Here is a 20,155-nt window from a genome sequence, read left to right on the forward strand (position 1 = left end):
CGCACACGCTAGCACAGATTTGCACATGCTGAAATACGGGGTGTCTTTATGTTCAGGCAGCGCTGCTGCATTCGGGAGTCCAACTGCTCAGACTCCTGGAGCAACGATTGTATGTTGGTATCAGTTTCCTGTGATTTTTTTTTTTTTTTTTTAATTTCTATCCACCTTTAAATGGCTCAAAAAATTTTCTTTTGGCTTATCTATACTTCTTTACACTTGTGATTTCAAATGTTTCCAGAAGTTTTCACACACACACACACAAATTAAGCCAAAACTGTAAATTCTAATGGCTGAAAACTAGCATTTGAATTGATAATTAAGCCTTTATTCAGGAATGCTTGTAAACATCAGCTCGAACTATATTTTTAACTACTAGTCAAAATTCAGGCTTACAGCACCCAAAAATGTGACTTGATTTGCAAAGACACCGAATGCTATTGACCTGATACAAATATAAATGCATAGCTTTGGGTTAGACTCACCTTTGAAAATTATGCCCATAAGTTTGCAATGCTTTGTCCAAAATGTAACGCTATAAAATGAGTAAAAAAAATTTAACGGATGAGCAAAGGAATGAACATCATTTGTTCAACACATTTTATTTATTTATATTTATCCTGGGGCATAAGTAGTATTTCACTCTGTAGAGGAGCCAGTTATAAGTTTAGTAGCTAGCTGTATGTTTTGCTGTGAGTAGTAAATTTTAGTTTATGATAACTAGTAATACGTAGCCATAATCTGTATTAATTATTGATAATTAAGCCAAAAAAGTGATTACTAAACCAAAAATAATTTGGCCGAGCTGGAACACAGCCACATACTGTACTCTTTAAGAGAGTGCTCTCGGCACTCTTCCGAAGGCAAAACTCTAGCAACACGTCACAAGCTTCGGCAATGCTGCAATATGACAATGTTAGTCTCTTTTTTATTATTATTTTAATCCCTCATATTTCATTGTATTTGGCAAAATATCTGTAAAATAAGTGTTTACTAACCACAAAAAAAAGGTAATAATAACTGTTATCATCCCTCCCTGATCATCCAGGAGAGACTTTTATCACTAACATTATCACTTGTTGCCAAACAAGTACAGAGATGTTAGCCCGGAGGATGAAATAGTTTAATCATGGGGAAACAATTTGCAGTGCACAGATCTCAGCTGGTTCCCCTTTCATCTGCTCTCAGTTACTAAGCGACTTCTGAAAATCTGTTTTGTAGCTGTAATAAAATTCATTCTATGGTCTCTCACGCACACACCAAATGGTTTGCCTAATTCAGAAGTGTTACAATCATCTGGAACAAAGAGAGAATTCATAAGTTTTGAGAGAGGGTATTTTGGGTTTTTAAATCACATAAACAGAATATTTGTCTTCTAAAAATAAAAAAAGGGGGGGGGCTTCTTGCTTCTGATTCCTTCTGAAAACAAAACAAAACAAAAAAAACCCACTGTGGTCAAGTTAGACAAATTGTTGCAAAGGCAAAACTTCAAATTTAAATTGGCATTAAAATCTCAATATTCAAAATTCATAAACTGTCATAGTAAAACAACATTTTAAAGTCTGTATCCACACATGCCCCCGGAGTGTATTCTCCACATTAAATAAATACAATTTTTAATCTACAGAAATTTTGAATAGTCACATTCCTAGAACTCCAGGAAGAAAAGGAATTTCTGGTATTAGCACAGGTAAAAGCCTCTGTGAAATCTCTTCCCGATCTGAAGTCTGTGGGATTCTTCACAATTATTTTGAGTCTGTATTTTTGTCCTTGTGCTCTTGGAGCAAATCTAGTGCCAAGCCATCTTCTGACTCAAAGGGACAATATATTCTGTTATAAAATTTGGACTTCAGATTAAAGTTCTTTCTTTGAAGCATGTAACTTCCTTGCTTAAGCACCTTGCTGAATTGGTAATAACCCAAGAACATCATGCTGACTTCAGATGACCAGAAACTGCTTCTGTTGCATTAGCAATTAAGCTTCCCTAGGACTTCATGTGTTTGTAGCCCTGAAGTTAGCATAGTTATATCCATTTAACACGCTGTGTTGAACTCTATTTCTCTGTCTTCTCATGTGATATTGAGAGAAAAATACCACAAAACTATTGTTATTTAGTTTTTCTTCTGTTATGCATCATTTGGATCTCAAGTTGTAACTCAACAGCCTGTGCATCAACTTCAGGCTTGGTACATAGCTTGCAACCCATGGAGTTTTGCTAAGTACATTGGAAGCGTAGATAAAAGTGCAGATGAAATGAGGAAATGGAGGATGTGTTCATGGATTGCGTATCAGCAGGTAGATTTGGGTTTAGTTTCATTGTTTCTTAATAGTTTTTACCGAAAGCCACCAACCCTGATGAGCTGCATTGAAACAGCGGCATGATGGTCTCTGATACCCTTTTTCACATTGAATACGACTTTGTGTCAGAAGCAACCCTGTTGAATTAAAAGCCTTTTTTTGCTTGTTTATTTACAGATAGAGTAAATTGGGATTGTTTATCTTTTAATTTTTTATGAAAGCTTATGAAACCTATGTTTGACTGGCTGGTTACAGTCAGCTTCCAAACTCAATTCAGAAGATTATAGATGTAGGGTCCAGGTTTATCTCTAGATTTACAAAAGCCATATGATCATATAACCCATATTATGTGTGTTCTCACTCTCTGTGTAGTTATGGTTTTGACTATTAGAAGACAACAGGTATATTTATCCAATAGCCCCTTTTTCTTAGTATGCCCACAAACAAGCAACTACTTATCAGCATGTTTTTGCTAGAATATTTCAACTTAGTTGAAAGTCTCTTTCAACTTCTAATTTGCTGCCTAAGCATGTCTGTTTCTTACACTTTGATTAGACTAGCAATATATAAAAATGTCTTTTATAATACATCTTAAGAAAGTGCTCTACAACACTCTTTAAACCCCTCTGTACATCCAAATATAAGAAATGGAAATAAATGTATAATGTTTTTCATATCATCTTATCTCTTCCTCTTGCAAAAAAATTACTTTTGCTGAGCAACAGATAACATCTCTCTCTAAGCACAAAGCGCTGGGGTTAATTCAAAGTGTTCCTCACCCTTCTCAGGCTCAACTGCTCGTCAGTGTAACGTAGGCCGTTATTGTGGTCATGCAATAACCAAAAAGAAAAAGTGCTTGGTTCACCCTGTAAAAGGAACTGGTAGAAACCTATCTAAAACAAATCACAGATACAGCAGTGCAGGTAGGGCTGATGTACGAAGGAAAGCAAAGGGAACCTTCTAATTCTTGCGAGCAAAAGCAAGGAAGTTCAGTTAGGTCAGGATGTCTCTCCATCATCAGCATGTCAGATTGCGTCTGTGAGCTACATCAGTCCCTGAGAGAGATTTATTGTTTACTTCTTTACAAAGAAGACGTGTAAGATTCAAATGCAATGGTGTAGAAGTTAGCCCCGATGTGTGGGGTGAGTTAAGCGAGGACAGAAGGTAAGAGGTTAGACTGGTGATGGCAATGGCTAGCTGGTTTCTAGGTGCATTGTTTTTTATCAGCTAAAGCAGTATGGCTGCCTTTACCACCCACCACAGGCCTCTTGTGTCTTTACTCACTCTACTTACCCTTTTGAAATCCCACACTGTGAACCTCCCAGTGTGATGATTTGGACAGTTTACGGTGTGACGCAGGGCAGCTCCAGTCTATGATTCACTCTTGCAGCTGTATTAAACAGAAACAGCCAAGTATTGACAGCTGAGCAAGAAGGTATAATCTAGCTACCAGTCTACATGAGCTGCCGTTAAAAATCCATGATTTGTTCACTGCCTGTGATTTACTCACCATGGCACAGGAGTCAGTTAGCGTAAGTTCTGTATGGGGCATGAAAGGGGTGCGTGTGGCAAGGTCGGGGCCTCTTATAGACTTCTGACAACAATTTGTCCATCAGATATAACATCTCCATGTAGTTTACACAGCTCACTAGTCACCATCATTAACGAAAACCTCAGAAATATTAGTTTAGACAGGAAGAACTGTGCAGAGGGCAGCAAGTTGGCCGAGGACCCTGACAGCCCATGTTCAAGTCCTTCCTCAACTGGAAACTTCCTGGGCAACCTTGAGCAACTTAGCTGCTCTCTCTTTGACTCAGTTTCACCCTTTATAGAGCGAAATGTGCAGATTAAAATGTTTCCCAATGTCAGCATGATGTTGTGACATATCATATTCAGATACTCTGTAATGGGGACCATATAAATTCCATAGCTACTTTATCTGATCCAGCAGTCATGAGTCTGCCTGTCTGAAAGCTGCTGCTCTCGATAAGAAAACATTCCTGCTCTTGAAATTCCTTTTTGCGAAAAGAGTAAGGAAGGTCTCAGTCATGTTCTGGTGAGCAGGTGCCTGTAGCAGATTTAATGGTCACACACTGTGTCCTGGCCCACTGCTGGCACTTTGTTGGGTAAGAGTCTGTAAATGGGCATCGTGGACCCTGGAGAAGGAGGAGGTCGTTTGGCAGGCACCTTCTGCCACCTTTCTACAATGCTGAGGTAGCCCTGGAGCCCAAACCATTGTTTCATCTCTTTTCAACAAACTATGCAGGAATTTTAAGTTACTGTTCTCATGAGTTTGGTCTGTTGTATTTTTTTAAACAGCAAAATAATGGAAATTAATTATTATCATCCCATTTGAAAATTAAACTTTTACTGTATTTAAGTATGCATAGAAGGTCTTGATTTTACCCACTTATGAATGAAGCCAGTTTGATTAAATTTTATCTATCTGTAGCAGTTTTGCATCAAGTTTTAGTGTGTTGCAATACGCTCTGAATATCTTTGTTCATTATGGGGTGACAGCTGACTCTTAACTTTAATATGGTGCTGTATTATTTATCTTCTGGTGTCAAACTAGCCAAAAGAACTCCAGAGCACACACATATATTACTCCATGTGCAAACAAAAAGAGGTTTCCAGGTTACAAATACCAACGGCAACACTGGAAGCGTCTCAACTAGGCAGACATCATGACAGAGTCCATGCAAATCCTTGGAGAAATGCCATTAGTGCTACTTCTGTGAGCTCAAAGAGTCAGCAGCTCTAATACTGTCTGTACACGTGAGCTTCCGATCCCATGGCAGCAAAGTCAGAGACTTGTAATTTTTGTGTGTTTGTTACCAAATTCTCACCTTTCCTTTCTACCTTTTCATTTCATTTCGTCTTCATACAGTCAGTCCTGCAGGGTTAATTTAAATAACGCGTTTATTACTTCAGCAGTTCACAAGAAACGTGATTTGTCTAGTTCTGTTTATAGAGCATGTAATCATTAGAATAAAATAACAGCAAAGATCAAAACAGTTAAACCACCATCTCTTTTTAAACTGACCTCAAGTCTTTCCTGTAACAGAAATACCACTGTGAACACTTCTGAAGCTTTTGGGACCTAAACTACAGTATTTTCCATTTTTAACAATATACATAATTATCTTTTGTTATGGTGTGTTTTGCTGTGTACATATATTTATATTTTGTTGCTATGGTAGTTGCTTCTGGTTTTGAAAGGTAGAGATGTATTATCAGTCAACTGAAATCAGATTAATTGAGCTCCTTCTGATATAAAGATCTCAAATCAAGACAGTGTTCACCTTGTAAAATGCACATTTTTTGGTGGGTTTTTTTTTCCATGCCTCCTGAGATCAGATGCATTAAAATCCACGTGGAGCTAACTTTTCTTTCTCTTCTCACCCCCACACTTCCCCATATGTGGTTCTGATTTTCCCCTCAGGGTACCTATGGGAGGTCTGGAAAACTCTTGGGAGCTTTCAAAGAATGTTAATATGTATAACACTGCATTTTTAGTTTTAAATAAAACATGTAAAGATTTTTCTTTTTGAGGATAAACAAGTAAAGCTGCTAGTTAAAAAGTATTTGTAAGAAAAAGTTCCCTCTTACCATAAAAAAGCTTAATAACATTTAATTGTATTTCATAGCATTTGGCACCCATAGTATTAAGCATTTACAGTTCCTTGTAAAATGTCTGGGCAGCACTGACGTTTAATTCTCCTGAGTTGTTGGGGGTTTTTTCCCCTCTCGATATGAAATTTCTACCTAATGGTCCAGTACAGCATTTGCTGTTCAATCCTTAAGCATTTTGTTTGCCTAAGAGCAGAAGCTGGTCCCTGGTATCTCTGCTGATCTTTACAAACCTCATCTCTCTGCTGTGATACTTACTGTGAGTACTGTGATTGCAATCACAACTGGGAGCAGAGCTTTCTGCTATAAGTAATTCTACAGATAACAGGAATAAGCATTTGTAAGATCAAACTCTCCAGCTCAAGCACACATACCAGCACAAAGACACAAGCACCTTTGGGTAGATGGCAATTTTGTGGTGGCGATCAACATGCATTAAGTTATTGGTTGTAGCTGCACTCCCTCCTTTTACCCTCACTTGAAAAGTTAGCTAGTCAGTGCTTCAGATAAAGACTGTGAAATTTGATCACTGGAACTAAAATGGATGGCTTAGCTGCCTAATCTCCTCCATCCCGTTATCATCAGCTCCCAATCCCCTCCCCACACCATCTTCAAAATTGGGAAATAGCCCCAGACTTATGGGAATATGCTGCTGAGTTAAAGTAAACAATTCTCTGAGACTGTGTGGCCTCAACCACACGCCGCAGGTGGACCTGGTGATGAGACCCAAATGGGGAAAATTAACTTTTGGAAAGATTATAGCATGTTTGTCAGTCGGATCAGCTTGTTAAAGTTGATAACTGATTGTGTTTCAGTAATAGTATCTGAAAATATCTGACGATATACTACTAACTCGTATAATCTGTCTTTATTCCAGCAAATTACCTCTGAAGACTAAATCCTCACAGACAAGGTATGACATTTACAGTAAGAAGTTCAGCATGTTCCAGGAGAATTAGATCTCTCTCATCAACGCAGTACACCCATCAGTGCAGCATACAGACAGGGTAAGAAGATGTGTTTAAAGCAGCCCTTTGAATGAACTCCTGCAATGGAGATCAGGGGTTTTTTGTTTTGGTTTGCTTTTCCCCAAAAGAGACTATTTCTCCATAAGTGCAAATTAAGTTCATTTTTCTGCAGCATGTTGCAGGATCGGTTATTGCTCCCTTCCCTGTGGACAAACAGAGAAGCCAGACTTGAGGTGAGGAAGCAATCCCAGCCGTGGTTCTTTTGTGCCGAGTTTCTGAACTTCACTGGAAGGCATTGTGTGCTGGCTCCCATAACCTGGTACACTCATGCTTCTTCCAAAGCAAACTCTTCCGAGCTTGCTAAATGCACACAGGCTTGCTATCTTGTCAGTGCATATGTTTCGTTAATGGAAGTTCCTTTACCAGAATCACTGAATGAGACGAAAAAATAAGATTACTACTGACATCCCATGTCCCTTTTACATCCATAGACCTCACCGAGAATCACAAAGGGTGAAAAGTTATCTACATTTTCTTGATAGCAATTGTAAAGTACAGCTAAAATCCTAGTTTAATATGAGGTGTTTATTCCATACTGCAGGACCACATAGGCACTCTCATAATATCCCAGATTCCAACTGTATTAGGTGCAGGAAATAATTCTAGCAAAAAGGTGCTTCCTTTTCCAAATTGCTACAATCTGTATGTGAGAAAAGATAAGAAAGTGGGACAGAAAGCAAATGGATTGCGTTAATAGTCTGAACCACTGGAAGTTTCAGCAATATATGTTTATTATTAGGTTTTAACTAGACACCTTATTGGGCCTGTTGATAAAGTATCCCCCTCTACTTTCTGTACTAATGCATTTCCAAAAGATATGAGCTGCTGCTAATTAAGCCAGTTGTGATTATCTGAGGTGTTATACAGGAATGTCATTTTTGTCAGTTTGCCACTTGTCCGTCTGGCTGGGAGCAATGTCTGTGCTCTGGGCAACAGTGAAAATCTCCCAGGTGAAGGTGTAATGTTGTATGTGGGATTGGGGACTTGGCTTTAGTCTTTACAATGTGGCATAAGGATTGCTATAAGAATAAGTAAATGATGGTCTATTTTAATCTATTAGTAGTAGTATACATTATATATTTCTTCTATTGAATTTCAAGTCAAATGTCCTCTATCCAAAAAGAGAGGTATTTCTGACCCTGCACTCCCCATCCCCCTTACACAGCCAAGGACATATTTAAAACTTAAGGGCAAATGTTCCATAAAACACTGCCCAACCCTTTGCAAATTCCCTGCATAACTCTCACATGCATCCTCTAACTTTAGTCCATCCCTACTCCAAAGTTGTAATTTGCCCTCCAGTCCTTTTTTTTCTCTCTCTTTTTTTACAATCTTTGAGATGGCAATTAGCTCAAGAGATGCACTTAGAGCTTTGCTTCAATTACAGATCCCTCTGTCTCAAGCTATATGCTCTGCTGTTTTATGCTAATTTAAACGTCCTTTCGCATGAAACATCAGTCTGAATTCTCTAATTGTTCCCTCCTTATCTGAGATTTGTCTCGTGCTTTCCACCCATGGGTGTGGTGATCTACATCCCACACAGTCCCAAAGGCTAACTCTTTTGCCTGGGCCGAGGTTTTGTTAAAGAAAATCCCTTGAGGCAGAATCACTAAAGCTAAAGAAAAAATAGCAGTATTATTGCTGGCCATTAATACAGTCTTTTTCTCTCTATGGATCTCACAAAGCTTCCCAAAGAGGAGTAAACGTTGTCATCTGCCTTTTACAGGTACATAAACTGAGGCAAAGAGCAGAAAGTTACACCTGGTAGATCTGGACAAAGACAGATCTGATATGGAGCCATGGAGGTTTGGAGTATTTGATGTGTTTGAGGACATTATGCCCCATTTTTCCTTAAATGATGGATGATACTAAAGGGTGATATAGCTGAGCTACAAGGGTTATGATTCTCCTTACTCCTGCATGTCCCTCAGGTTTTGTGGATTTTGTCTTAAACACATGCAGGTAATAACTTGAAGTAAATGTTACTCCTGCTGTGAACCTCAACACTTCTGTCTTCAGTTTAACTCTATCAATGCTTCCCATCCCAGCATCCAAAGGTATCCCTTCTTTCTTTCCATGAAAACACTATGGTGCAGAACAGATTGAAGTAGTGTGTTGGGAGAGAAATATTAGGTTGAGGTACCAGATATTGGGGTACCAACTGCTCTGAAGCAGTCACTGGAAGAAGCACCACGAGATGTCCTTGAGAATTTCAAGGAAGCAAAGAGTGCCTGTCTTCATGCCAGCAGTCCTGGCTGAAAAATGACACTGGACTTAATGGCTGCAGAGACACAAAATTGTATATGACACTTTCATTCTTGGTCTTACTCCTCACCCCCCAAATTTCTGCTGCTGTATATTAAGCATCCCCCTTGTGAAGTTAAAGTAGCTCATAAAAGTGTTAAGTAAAAAGTCAAAACTTACATGGGAACTGTTACATTTTCTCTGTGTGGCCATAATGAGGTTATTTATGGTACATGTAGGAAAGATTAAAGGTTTTCATAATAAAGGAAAGCAAGAGCTCAAGAATTGGGTGCCTCCTAACAGCACTGACTCTCAAGATGGGATAAATCACCCAAGCAACCATTAAAACTTCAAGAAGATTGCTTGTAAACCTCCAAGCAATGCCAATAAAGCATATTCCTTGCCATATAGCAGTCCATATGGTGGAGCTCAGCAGTTTTTCAAAACTGAGGGCTATTCACAATTTAACCCTACTGTCTTTTTCCTTAGAGGGCATAGCGCCAATGAACCACTATCAAATCAATGCAATCTTTAAATGTGGGAGGGCAGGGAACATGGAGAGCAGACTCAGGAGAAGTTAACTTCCCAGGCGGCGCGCTTCTCAAGAGCGGGGAGATGGGTTGGATTCCTGCGCTTAAGAACTCAGCACCGTTTTTCATTATGCTGCTTCTTGGGGGGTTCCCATCATAACACAATGCTAGAGACACATTTTTAGGGGCTTTGGGGAAGTTAGAAAAATATTCCAAGGCCCCTCAAGGTTCTGGTTCATTTGCATTTTAAAAAGTCAAGTCTGCCCGTTCCTTCCACTCTGAAAGGCCAAGGTAGTGAAAACCGCAATAAATCACAATGTAAGCTTGCGTGTGGTGTAACATCAGCAACTGTATGGGACACAGCCAGAAATCCTTCCTTGAGTTTTACAACAGAGGAAAGCCCCAAATCAAAGATAGTCTTCTTTTCTCCTTTTTTATAGTTTTTATTTATTTTTTTTTCCTTCCCTGTTTCTTTTTCAGGAAAACCTAACCTAGATTTAGAGATTTGATCCTACTGGCTCAGTCTGTACAAAGGTAAGTACTGGGGAAAGTGATCTGGGTGTTAATATGGGCCAGCGCTGACTGAAGAATAATTCCCAGAGATGGATCATGTCTGGGCCAAATTCTGCAAGCCTTACCCAGTGGATTTCTCTTTTGTTTCATTTCTTTTTCAAGCCTTACTCAAGGGAAGTTACTGAGTCCAATCTTAATATTAATTCTTAAGCTTGATTTAAGAGAGCAGAGCGAATTTATGAAGAGTCCTAATTCTGCAGACTGCAGGCTCCCCATGGCGACATTCAGCGAGCTTCTGGGGAATTCTGGTAACAGACTCATTTCCCACAATGACAGCTTGATTCTCACTGGGGGATTTCTAGTGTTATTGCATAATAAATAACAATTATTATAATAAAGATAAGGAAAACCTACCAGTATTCAAATAATTCAGATTGAAGCAAATGTTCAGATTTTGGAATTATTTTTTTTTCCCAGCCGATATTATAAGAAAATATTTCTGGGAGGGAAAGGAAGTAAATCTAAATCTCTTATAAATACATTAACATTGGTCACTTGTGTAAATCAATTGGACTAGTACATCAGCTGATATAAATTGTTGTTCTATTAATTTTCATAGAGTTATTCTAAAGCTGAGCTAGAGTAATTGTCTCATTCAGTTGAAATCAGTGGATGTCTTTGTCCAAGGACTTTGGTGCTTATGTGGACTGGGATTTAACAATAGAGGGAGATGGATCCAAAGTGCCTGTCTGTACAAACTAGACTACCAACAGTGCCCAGTGCAGTCTTCAGATATCTTAGTGATTGTTACCATAGACTACCCGCAGACCTAACTTTAACAAGTATTGAGCATTCAAGTCCCCTGGTAAAATCAAGGAAAGCTTTAGGTGATTAACACCTCCAAAAATTAGGTGATAACATCACAGGCTGATCAAGCCAGAATCCTGCGTCTTCCTTGGGAGGAAAAAAAAGAAACGCCAGTGGCAAAACTCTTAGGCCTCAGCATATATTTCTCTCACAGGCATCTTGGGTACCAGGACCCACACTCAGACACGAGCGCTGGGATTGTATGTGGCCGAGCGATGCTGAAGGCCACGTAGGGTTACCTGGGAGTGAGCCTCCCAAGCAATATGGATCAAGCGGGAGCACAGGGGTAGGGAGGCAGGAGGATGGAGGGGGCAACAGCCATGAAAAATCCAGCAAGCGCTCAGACGTGGTGTTCCTGCCTTTGCTTCCACTAACCTGGGAAATTCTAGTCCAACACTTAGCATATAAATGGAGAGAGAGTTTCCTGTCTGGGGACACCAAATTGCGTTTCATGCATGGCCAAAGTGTATTTTCTTTGTCTGTGGGAAGGTCAAAAGCACTAAGGAGTCAGACCTACAGTCAGACCAAAGCAGGGGAAGTGAATTGGGAACTAATATTAAAATACTGTGGCAAATGTGATGCAAGTCTACTAAAATCTCATTCCTATTTACTTCTGCTGCCTTACTCCTCAGAAATGTGTATGTTGCCGGCACAGTGTCTGTATCTGATTTTTTTTTTTTAAAGTGCCCTTCTGAATTAACTATCGTATTTGCGGAGCAGAATCATTCAGCAATCCACCCAGAAATGCCCATGAGATTTGAAGTTAGCCTGGAAATCTTTCAAAGGACACCAAAGATAACTGCACTGGGTCTTCTATTGCATTTCCATTTTATGGCATCTTTTTATATTCTGTAGTAGGCTTTTCTGAATAAAAATGAGACAGCCTCTTAAGAGGCCTTTTTATTATTTGCATTTGGCAAAAACAGCCTTAATGAGCTGTTAAGAGTCATTCCCCAGTCCTATTGTTGGCGATGCATGGGAGCCTGTAAAGTGTTGAAAAGCCAAAAGACAATTTATGATCCCTGATGCTATCCCTTCCTGAGACAATTCTTCAGAAAGGAAGATATCTGGGGAGTAGGAAGTCCCATTATTTAAATGCCTGAGTAACTTTTACTGGAGTCATAACTGTGGAATTTGCTATTTTCATTTCAGAACTATTTACACTCTCTGTGCTCCCCTTAAAAGCAGCAATGTCATGCCTGCACTGCATGTTCATTCCAATCTGCAGCACTAGAGAATAGGAAGATGACTCAAGGAAAATTCCCCATTCATTCCCGGGATTGAATAAATAGCACCAAATTCCAAACAGACACTGATCAATTTACAAAACTCCTTTTTTTTTTTTTTCCAAGCAGCGCTCATGCTTAATATCTGGAGGCAGTGGTCCCTTTGTCAGCATTAGTCACATTAGCCTGGTCCAAACAGATCTGGAAAGTGTAAAGGAACTCCAATTTACTGACATATGGGACAAGAGGGTTATTCAGCACAGTGGGAAAAAAATGAAACAAAGAGTTTCACAAGTTTCTGCAGCAGAGGGACGTGTGGTTCTTGGCATTGTTTTCACTTTGAAAATGGGCAGCAGCCAGTAAATGTCGGAGGTGTTTGTTAGTGACTGAGGGTGCTGAAGAGACAATCAAATATTTGTGACAAAGGCAAAGACCTTGGATGTTATCGTTGACACCCAGACGTCTCAAGAAAAGAGCAAATATTGCATTCATTGTATTGTCTCTTACTGTAAATGACAAAATGACATCTTTTACCAGGCTGATGTGTATTGATCGGCTTCAGCCCTTACTAACTTAAATACTGTAAATGGATGAGGGATAGGTTTGTCTGTTTGACAGTAATTAAGTGATACTCTCACTGAACAAAGAGATGACCCAGCGAGGCCTTACACCAGTGCCATTGTCCCTATTTTGAGAGAACTGTAATCACTTCTACTGTTAATAAAAACAAGGAAGGCATTAAAATAGTGAAAGATTAAAAACTCTCTTGAAGAGGCCGGTTTTTATACAGGAGATATGCTCTTTTAATAAAACCAAACAGTATTGTCCACTGTGATATTTCTATTGTGTGCCTGGCCGTATAATAATCTCAGCGCAACTCAGGTGTACAACGAGCATCCTGTACGGTCACCCAGCACCCAGAATTGAAGCATATTTAAGAGGAGGGAAAAGTCATTCAAATGGTTAATTAAAGCACCTGGGGAAGCTTGATATAGTAACTGGCCAAAAAAACCCCACCACAACCCAACCAACAAATGGCTCCAAACGCTGTTGTGCCTCTGATAAGAAACTCCCTGCTACGATCCGTCGTTCCAGCATACCCGCCTGTCACCCCAAAGGTGCTGAGCGGGTGCTAGTTAAAAAGAGAGCAGAAGAAACCCAAAGCTGCTACAGAAGAGGATTTGTAGCCAGCTCCAAGCCCCCTAATCTGAACAGGAGGTGGCTCATTGCCTGATTTTGGTGCGTGGCTCTGCACTCACTGGGACAATTCCATAGGGAGCGTGATGGGAACAGTCTCGGGGCGCGGGATCGCTGTGGGGTACACCACGGCACCCTGGCCCAGGGCAGGGGGACTCGTGCCTTCCCTTCCTTTGGTTCTTGGAGGGTGGTGGAAATCTCCCATGGGGGTGGTAGGGGCAATCTCTGATTTGGCTACCACCTTGGCACAAGTAGACCCGGGCAGTGAGAATTCAGCCATCGTTACATTCGGCTTTTCATCTGGTTTCAAAGGGCACACCATGTGCTTTATCTGGATTTAGATGTATAATTTAAAAGCTATTTTTTACTAAATAATCAAACGTGTAATTTGATTGCCTTCCTTTTATTGATACATGTAATAGTCACTTACGTTCTACTGTAACAAGAGTAGTGTCCAAAAATAAAGCAACTTGGTCTTACTAAAAATGCCAGCGGAGGTTCTACTTTTTAGTCCTGTCTCCCAGGAAGCATGATAAAGTATCAGATCCCGCAGTGATTTTTCCAGATCAAATTTCCATTGATTCTAGCCTGTGGCTGATCTCTAATTTTTTCAGGCACAATCACATTTTTCTGTTTGAGTTTGATTTTTGAAATCCCCTGAAACATCAGGGTCTGACTCTGACCTCGCATCCTGAAATGAGTAGAGTGACTTGAAGACTTACTCCTTCTTCCATTAATAGCAATATAACCACTGTATAATTTTGTCTTCCATCGGGGAAATATTGCCTTGCTGTTTCGTTCTAGGCTAAGTAAGTCCTTTGTCTGAAATGTAATCATCAGCAATTACCCATGTGCAGAGCATTTTGTCACAGTTACTTACTGCTCACAAGCCAGCCATACATAGTAAACAGATGTGGGGCCAGCCTCTCGCTGGTGTAAGCGGCTGTGAGAAGTGTGACAATACAGCGATGCAAATCCACAACAGCTGGATTCTTGGCTCCTCACTTGGCTTCTGATTATTTTAAAATGTTCTTTCCTTCTGTAATTTTATTTGCATAAAAACACAACACAATAATTTGGCTACTCGCCCTCACGCTGTGCATAGAAGCAAAACAGCTTAATACTGAACTGAGCAATCTTTTTTTTTTTTTTTTCCTGAAATCACGTCTGTCTTTCTTTCCTATGCTGTGACTTGCAAAAGTAACTTACAGTGCAGCTGGGTTATGTGGTAAAATGAGTAATTCGTAGCTGTTAAAAGAAAAGGATTATTCTTCTGTTAACTCACGGAGCAAAGCTTCCCAATAAATGTCGTATTCTGCTATGCACTGAGTGCTTTTGTCTAGTTCATAGCACAAATCATACTGTTCCCCAGTGCTCATCCACAGCAGTATTCTTTAATGCTTAACTCAGTGACCTCACAAAAATAATTGGTGTGAAGCAAATTTACTTAGCCCTCCGCCTTTATTTGCAGACTGAATGGCTCAGAGAATTGTGCATATTGTTTATGGAAATGAAGAGGGAGAAAAGAAAACAGAACGTTACTCTCCAGCTAAAGATGGGCCCATGCACAGAAGAAACACAGGGGCTTAGCATGATGTCCCTGCCTGCATTATAGACACCTAATGAGAGATGCTGATCGACTAATACAACTGCAAATCAGTTCAGTGACTGTGAAAATCCATTCCAGCTGCTGTGATTTAAAACAGTTAACATTTTTGACGTTGTTCTTAAGTTAAAATTTCAGGTTTAACTGTGAGGTTTGACTAATAATTATCCCCCAGATGCAAATAGTAATGATTTATGACCAGATTTCTGTCGATTTACACATGAAAGAATAAGCCCGATTCTCATTTCTCTGTATAAATCTATGTAAAAAGCCCTGTTTGAGGATTTTCAGCGTAAACTGGGTTCCAAACCCAGGCCCTCGTTTCCAGCTGCCCCTTGGTTCTGTGTCGTGACACAGTCAGGGAGCCCACGCCTGGCAGCTCCTTCCACGTCCAGAGCCTTTAGAGGAAGGCAGAGCCGGGGCAGCGCGGGGAAGGATGCTGAGGGACAGATCAAAACACTGGTTATTTGTGCGCGTATATATTTATATGTATATATATGTAAATCTTCCCTTTGGGAAAAAAAAAAACAACAACACAAAAAAACCCCCCACCAAAACAATCCCTTAGTTTAAAACCCGGTGATAGACGGACCAGAATAGTTTTGCTTGATGTGCATGTGATATAACCATACCACAAAAGCAGCTTACCAAACAGCTTGCAGAGATTAGCTAACAAGAACTAAGCTATTCTTTTCAGAAGGTGTTATTAGCATATTTTTCATCAATACTATACTTAACAGCTACTACATAGCAGGAAGTGGTATTTAACCTCTTGTTACAATGTAACGAGATTACTTTGTATGGTTATGTTACATTCCATTCATGAAGGCCCTCCTGTGTCCAGTTAATTAGATTCACTGTTTGGCAGCATTAACTGGAAGAAAATGCAACAAAATGAATTTGAAATATTGAAATTTTAAGCTTGGTTTGGTTTGTCTTTCTTTAAGGCTATATTGAGAGCTATCTAAAACTTGATGTTGAGAGAGAAATGGCATTCATTAGAATATTCTGCTAGGTACTGATGAACATGGGTTTTAACCACTTAAATCCCCAAAGTTTAAAGGAAAGCTAACTCCCAAAGTTACAGCTATCTGAAATAGATGAACATCACCTGATTTTTTTGAGGCAAAACCAGGTGAAACTCTTTTTCCTTGATTTGGCTATAAAACTCCAAGCTGGATGGGTCTCTTACTGTAAGACTTTTGCTTTTCAGTGAATTCAGGCTTGGTTTGGAAAAGGACAGGAGTAGTTTGAAGAAATTGATCTGAATTTAGAGTTTAGAATAAAACTATGAAGCAGGTGAGTCTTGTGGGATATTGTATTTCTCTTTTGATTGACTTCCATGGTCCTAATAATTTGCCCTTTTTTCCCACCCCCCAACCCCTAAAGATTTTCTGGGTTGCAAGACAGATGCCAGGAATGCTAGTTGTTATCTGAAAGATTCAATGTTAATTAACAAAAATAATATGAAGGAAAAAATAAACTTACAGCAGCTGCATCTAGTTTGGCAGAGTTATAGCAGCATCTCCCTCTTGTAGAAGCTGTTCTGTGCTTCTACAAAAAATGTTGAAAAAATAGTTCTACAAGCCTGCTTTTCCATCTTCTGTAAAAACATGGGTTTGCCTCTGTGTAAAAGAAAAGAAAAAAAAAACCAGCCTAATGAAATTCAGCGATCTAGCTTAACAATGCTACTATTTTGCTGTTTGGCTGTACAATGAGCATGCCTGGCTGTAGTATTATAGGCAGCAGTACAAAAGACACACCAGATCTCTTTTTTTCTTTTTTTTTTTTTTTTTTTTCCTCCTCCTTCCACCCACCTTCCTAAGACTCATCAGCACAGCCCTTGCCCTCTGGTTGCTGGTGGTTTTTTTTAAGCCAAAGGAAAATCTGTAAGTGAACAGGAAACATGTGTTTTCATACCCAAGATTAAAATTAAAAAACAAATTAGGAAAAAATTGTCCTTTTCTTTTTCTGCATGAAAACATGAAAGATGAATTTAGATGAATTTAAGTTATATTGAACTGACTTTTTAAAATATTCTGGAAGTGCTAATATGCCATCATGAACTTTACAGGGTGCCTAGTTAGGTGGGTGAGTTAGAGGAGCTAAAATCCTAGGGACAGCCAGAGAACAAAGCATGATTTCTGTTTTAGGAGCATGTTGATGTGGATTAAATCCCCAAGTGAAATGATACCCTGCAAAAGGAGGGGATGAGTGGTGATCTGGAGCACCTTGGAGCCTTCCCTCGCTTTTCCAGGACGCGGTGTTTGCTGGGGGGGTGGCAGAGGCGTTCTCCATCTCCTTGCTGACAGCTCCTCCCAGGCAGCCCCCACCCGAGGGGACAGGCCCCTCCTGTACACGCTCCTCATCCTTTCCAGTGCGAAGGCAACTTTCCCTGACATCGGTAGCAATTTTCTGGGCTGCCGGACGGATGCCTTAGGAGCTGAGAGGGAACGTGCGGCCGGCTGAGCTGCAGCATCGCACCAGTCTGCCCAGTCAACGTGCCAGAGGGGACCCCACCTCAGCCAGCGCAGTGAAATGGGCCTCCTGTTTGTGCTTCACACACTGCTACTGCTGGCCAATGTCTTAAATTAAACCAGCTGTCATCCCAGCTTCCCAGCCAGGCTGCTTCTGCCCTCCTTGCCCTGGGCCAGGGGATGTGGGTAGGTGCAAAGGGAGCACCCGGGAAGGCCCCCTCCCCACGCACTGGGTGCACTGAGCCCCCCAGGATTTCACTCTCCAGACCTTGCACCAGACAAGCAGTGCAGCAAATCTCAGCTTTGCCGCTGCTTCTTCTTCAGATAAATTCTTTAAAACGTTTTATTTGTGTGTTTCCAGGCTCCAAAGTTAATTTAAAGGGACACTGCCAAGGTTAGCAAGCTCAGAATTTGATTTGACTGGCTGTGCCTCTTTCCTAATAACTGTTTGAAAAGTCTAAAAGTCTGCGTAGTTCTACCTCTTTTTTTTTTTTTTTTTCCTTCTGTCAAGACAAAGATATTTCTCCAGGGAAAATATCAAAGCTGCAGGTTTGACTTCACGGGCAATCCTGCTAAATCTGCCTAGTGTTCATACATAATGGAGGAAAAGCAAATTAGAATGAAAGCAAGCTTCCTTTTCAAGCTTTCCAAAGGAATGAGTTTATTTAAAAAAAAAAAAAAAAGCTGAAGCAAGAGGAGGATTTTATAAATGGTGTACAACTCTTTAAGCAAAACTCTTTGAAATTTAAAAACCAAACAAACATAGCAAGTATTTGTCAGTGGATTATGGGGCACTTATTGACTCCTACAGTGGTTCCCACACTTCCCAGGGTCACACTTTAATAGTCTCCCCTCACATCTGCTCCAACCCCTCCAGATATAACTGACAAATCCTGACATCCAGACTTCTCTACTGTAATTACTGTGTGCTGGACTTATCAATTATTCAATCAATAACCTATAAGATGTATATCCTCCTATATCTATTTGCAGAATCTTCCTTTCCCTCATTACTGTGACATTGTTCAATGAAACAGAACATGGTGAAGCTTTGGAGTTCTTTGCTTCTAGGTTTTTTTCAGGAATGAAATGAGGACACCTGCCTGTGTTTCAAGGGCAGCTAAGCCTCTTACTTGTCTACGTTCTTAAGTTGTAGAGACAAATGATGTAAATATGAACCCTGAAACTTGCTCCTAATTTCAACAGGACTGTGCTTATTTTTTGCAGATGTTCTCAGGAAAGCAAAGGAAGCTCTAATACAGGCACTCAAAGAAATCTTTGCAGTGCTGGGGTCACCATCAACAGATGAATGACTGAGGCATTTGGAGTTCTTAGCATCTGAACATCAAACTTATGTGGTCCCTCTGCAAGTATGCTAGAACTGGTCACCTTGTCATCACCACTGGCTGAGAGATCAGTGATTTATTTTAAGATGCTGTGGAGTATGGATATCGCTAACAAATTAAATGCCTTGCAGTACTTCATATAAACCACATAGTGCTCAAGAAATAACTTCCCAAGTTTCAGCGTATTTTTCATGTCTTTCTATACAACCTGTGACTCTTAAAACACCACTTGCATTGCTCCTGCTGGTCAGGATGGCAAGCATATTTTACACACTGTTTATCAGGATCAGACCCATAGTATTTTCTCTTACATGGAGATAAAATATTTTACCTCCTCAGATGCAAAACACTCCTCCAGAACTGTTAGAAACACTGTGAATGAGAACTGTGAAACACTGTAAATTTAGTTGAAAAGTTCCATTTCAACTAATTTGTTATTTTTCTACTTTCGAGGATAATCAAACCAGATTTGATTGTCGTTTTTTCCTCTCTTTTCTGTATGCTTTTGGCTTTTTTTCCCCTGTTCCTCCTTCTGGTGCTGTGATAGGGAATGAGAGAAAACACTTTAAAAAAAAAGAAAGAAAACCAACACACACCACTTTTTTTTTTCTTTAAAGAAGGATTATTATTCAAATAACTCCTGAAAAGCAGCTTCAAATCGAATTTCTTCGCTTTGCTTTTGAGACCTCGCATATTTACCGACGACTCAGAATTACAGCCAAACCTCCGCGGAATCCTTTCTGCAAACTAGAGCAGAGCAGAGCGCCCTAGCAGAATTTTCGAAGTTCCTCACGGGAGGAACTTTAGCCACGGGAGCTTTATCTGCAACTCCACTGCAATGAGGAGCTGAGCTTTCTCCGGCAGAACTTACCAGGCGGTCTGTCCTCCGGTAGGTGTGCCGGTGAGCCCTGTCAGCCCCGGTGCCGGTGCCCCGGTGCCCGGGTGGCGGAGCCCCGGCGGCGGGAGCTGTCCAGCAGGAGCGGCCGCCGGGCTGCGCGGAACCTCCCGGTTACCGAACGGTTTCTCCAACCGGCACGACCAGCCAGGCCAACAAAATGCCGCTTTGCTGTTTTATACTATCGGGGGGGGAGTGTTTGTTTTCATCTCCTGTAAATGGGACGGAGCCGCATCGACCTCCCGAAGCAAGAAGCTGTATAAGGGAAATGATGGGCGATGAGTCACTCTCTGCTTTA

At 40.4% G+C, this 20,155-nt stretch overlaps 1 long non-coding RNA gene across 1 annotated transcript; it reads right to left on the reverse strand.

The window, feature by feature from the left end:
- Window positions 1-303: 303 nt before the first annotated feature.
- On the reverse strand, window positions 304-20,104 carry LOC138689578 (uncharacterized). Its single transcript, XR_011328469.1, has 5 exons — window positions 19,834-20,104; window positions 6,814-7,327; window positions 5,145-5,191; window positions 3,589-3,685; window positions 304-1,416 (listed from the first exon to the last, which is right to left on the reverse strand). It is a non-coding gene; the product is annotated as an uncharacterized lncRNA (long non-coding RNA).
- Between the last annotated feature and the right edge of the window lie 51 nt (window positions 20,105-20,155).

This window comes from Haliaeetus albicilla, chromosome 2 (genome assembly GCF_947461875.1).
Source record: "Haliaeetus albicilla chromosome 2, bHalAlb1.1, whole genome shotgun sequence".
Lineage (NCBI taxonomy): Eukaryota > Metazoa > Chordata > Aves > Accipitriformes > Accipitridae > Haliaeetus > Haliaeetus albicilla.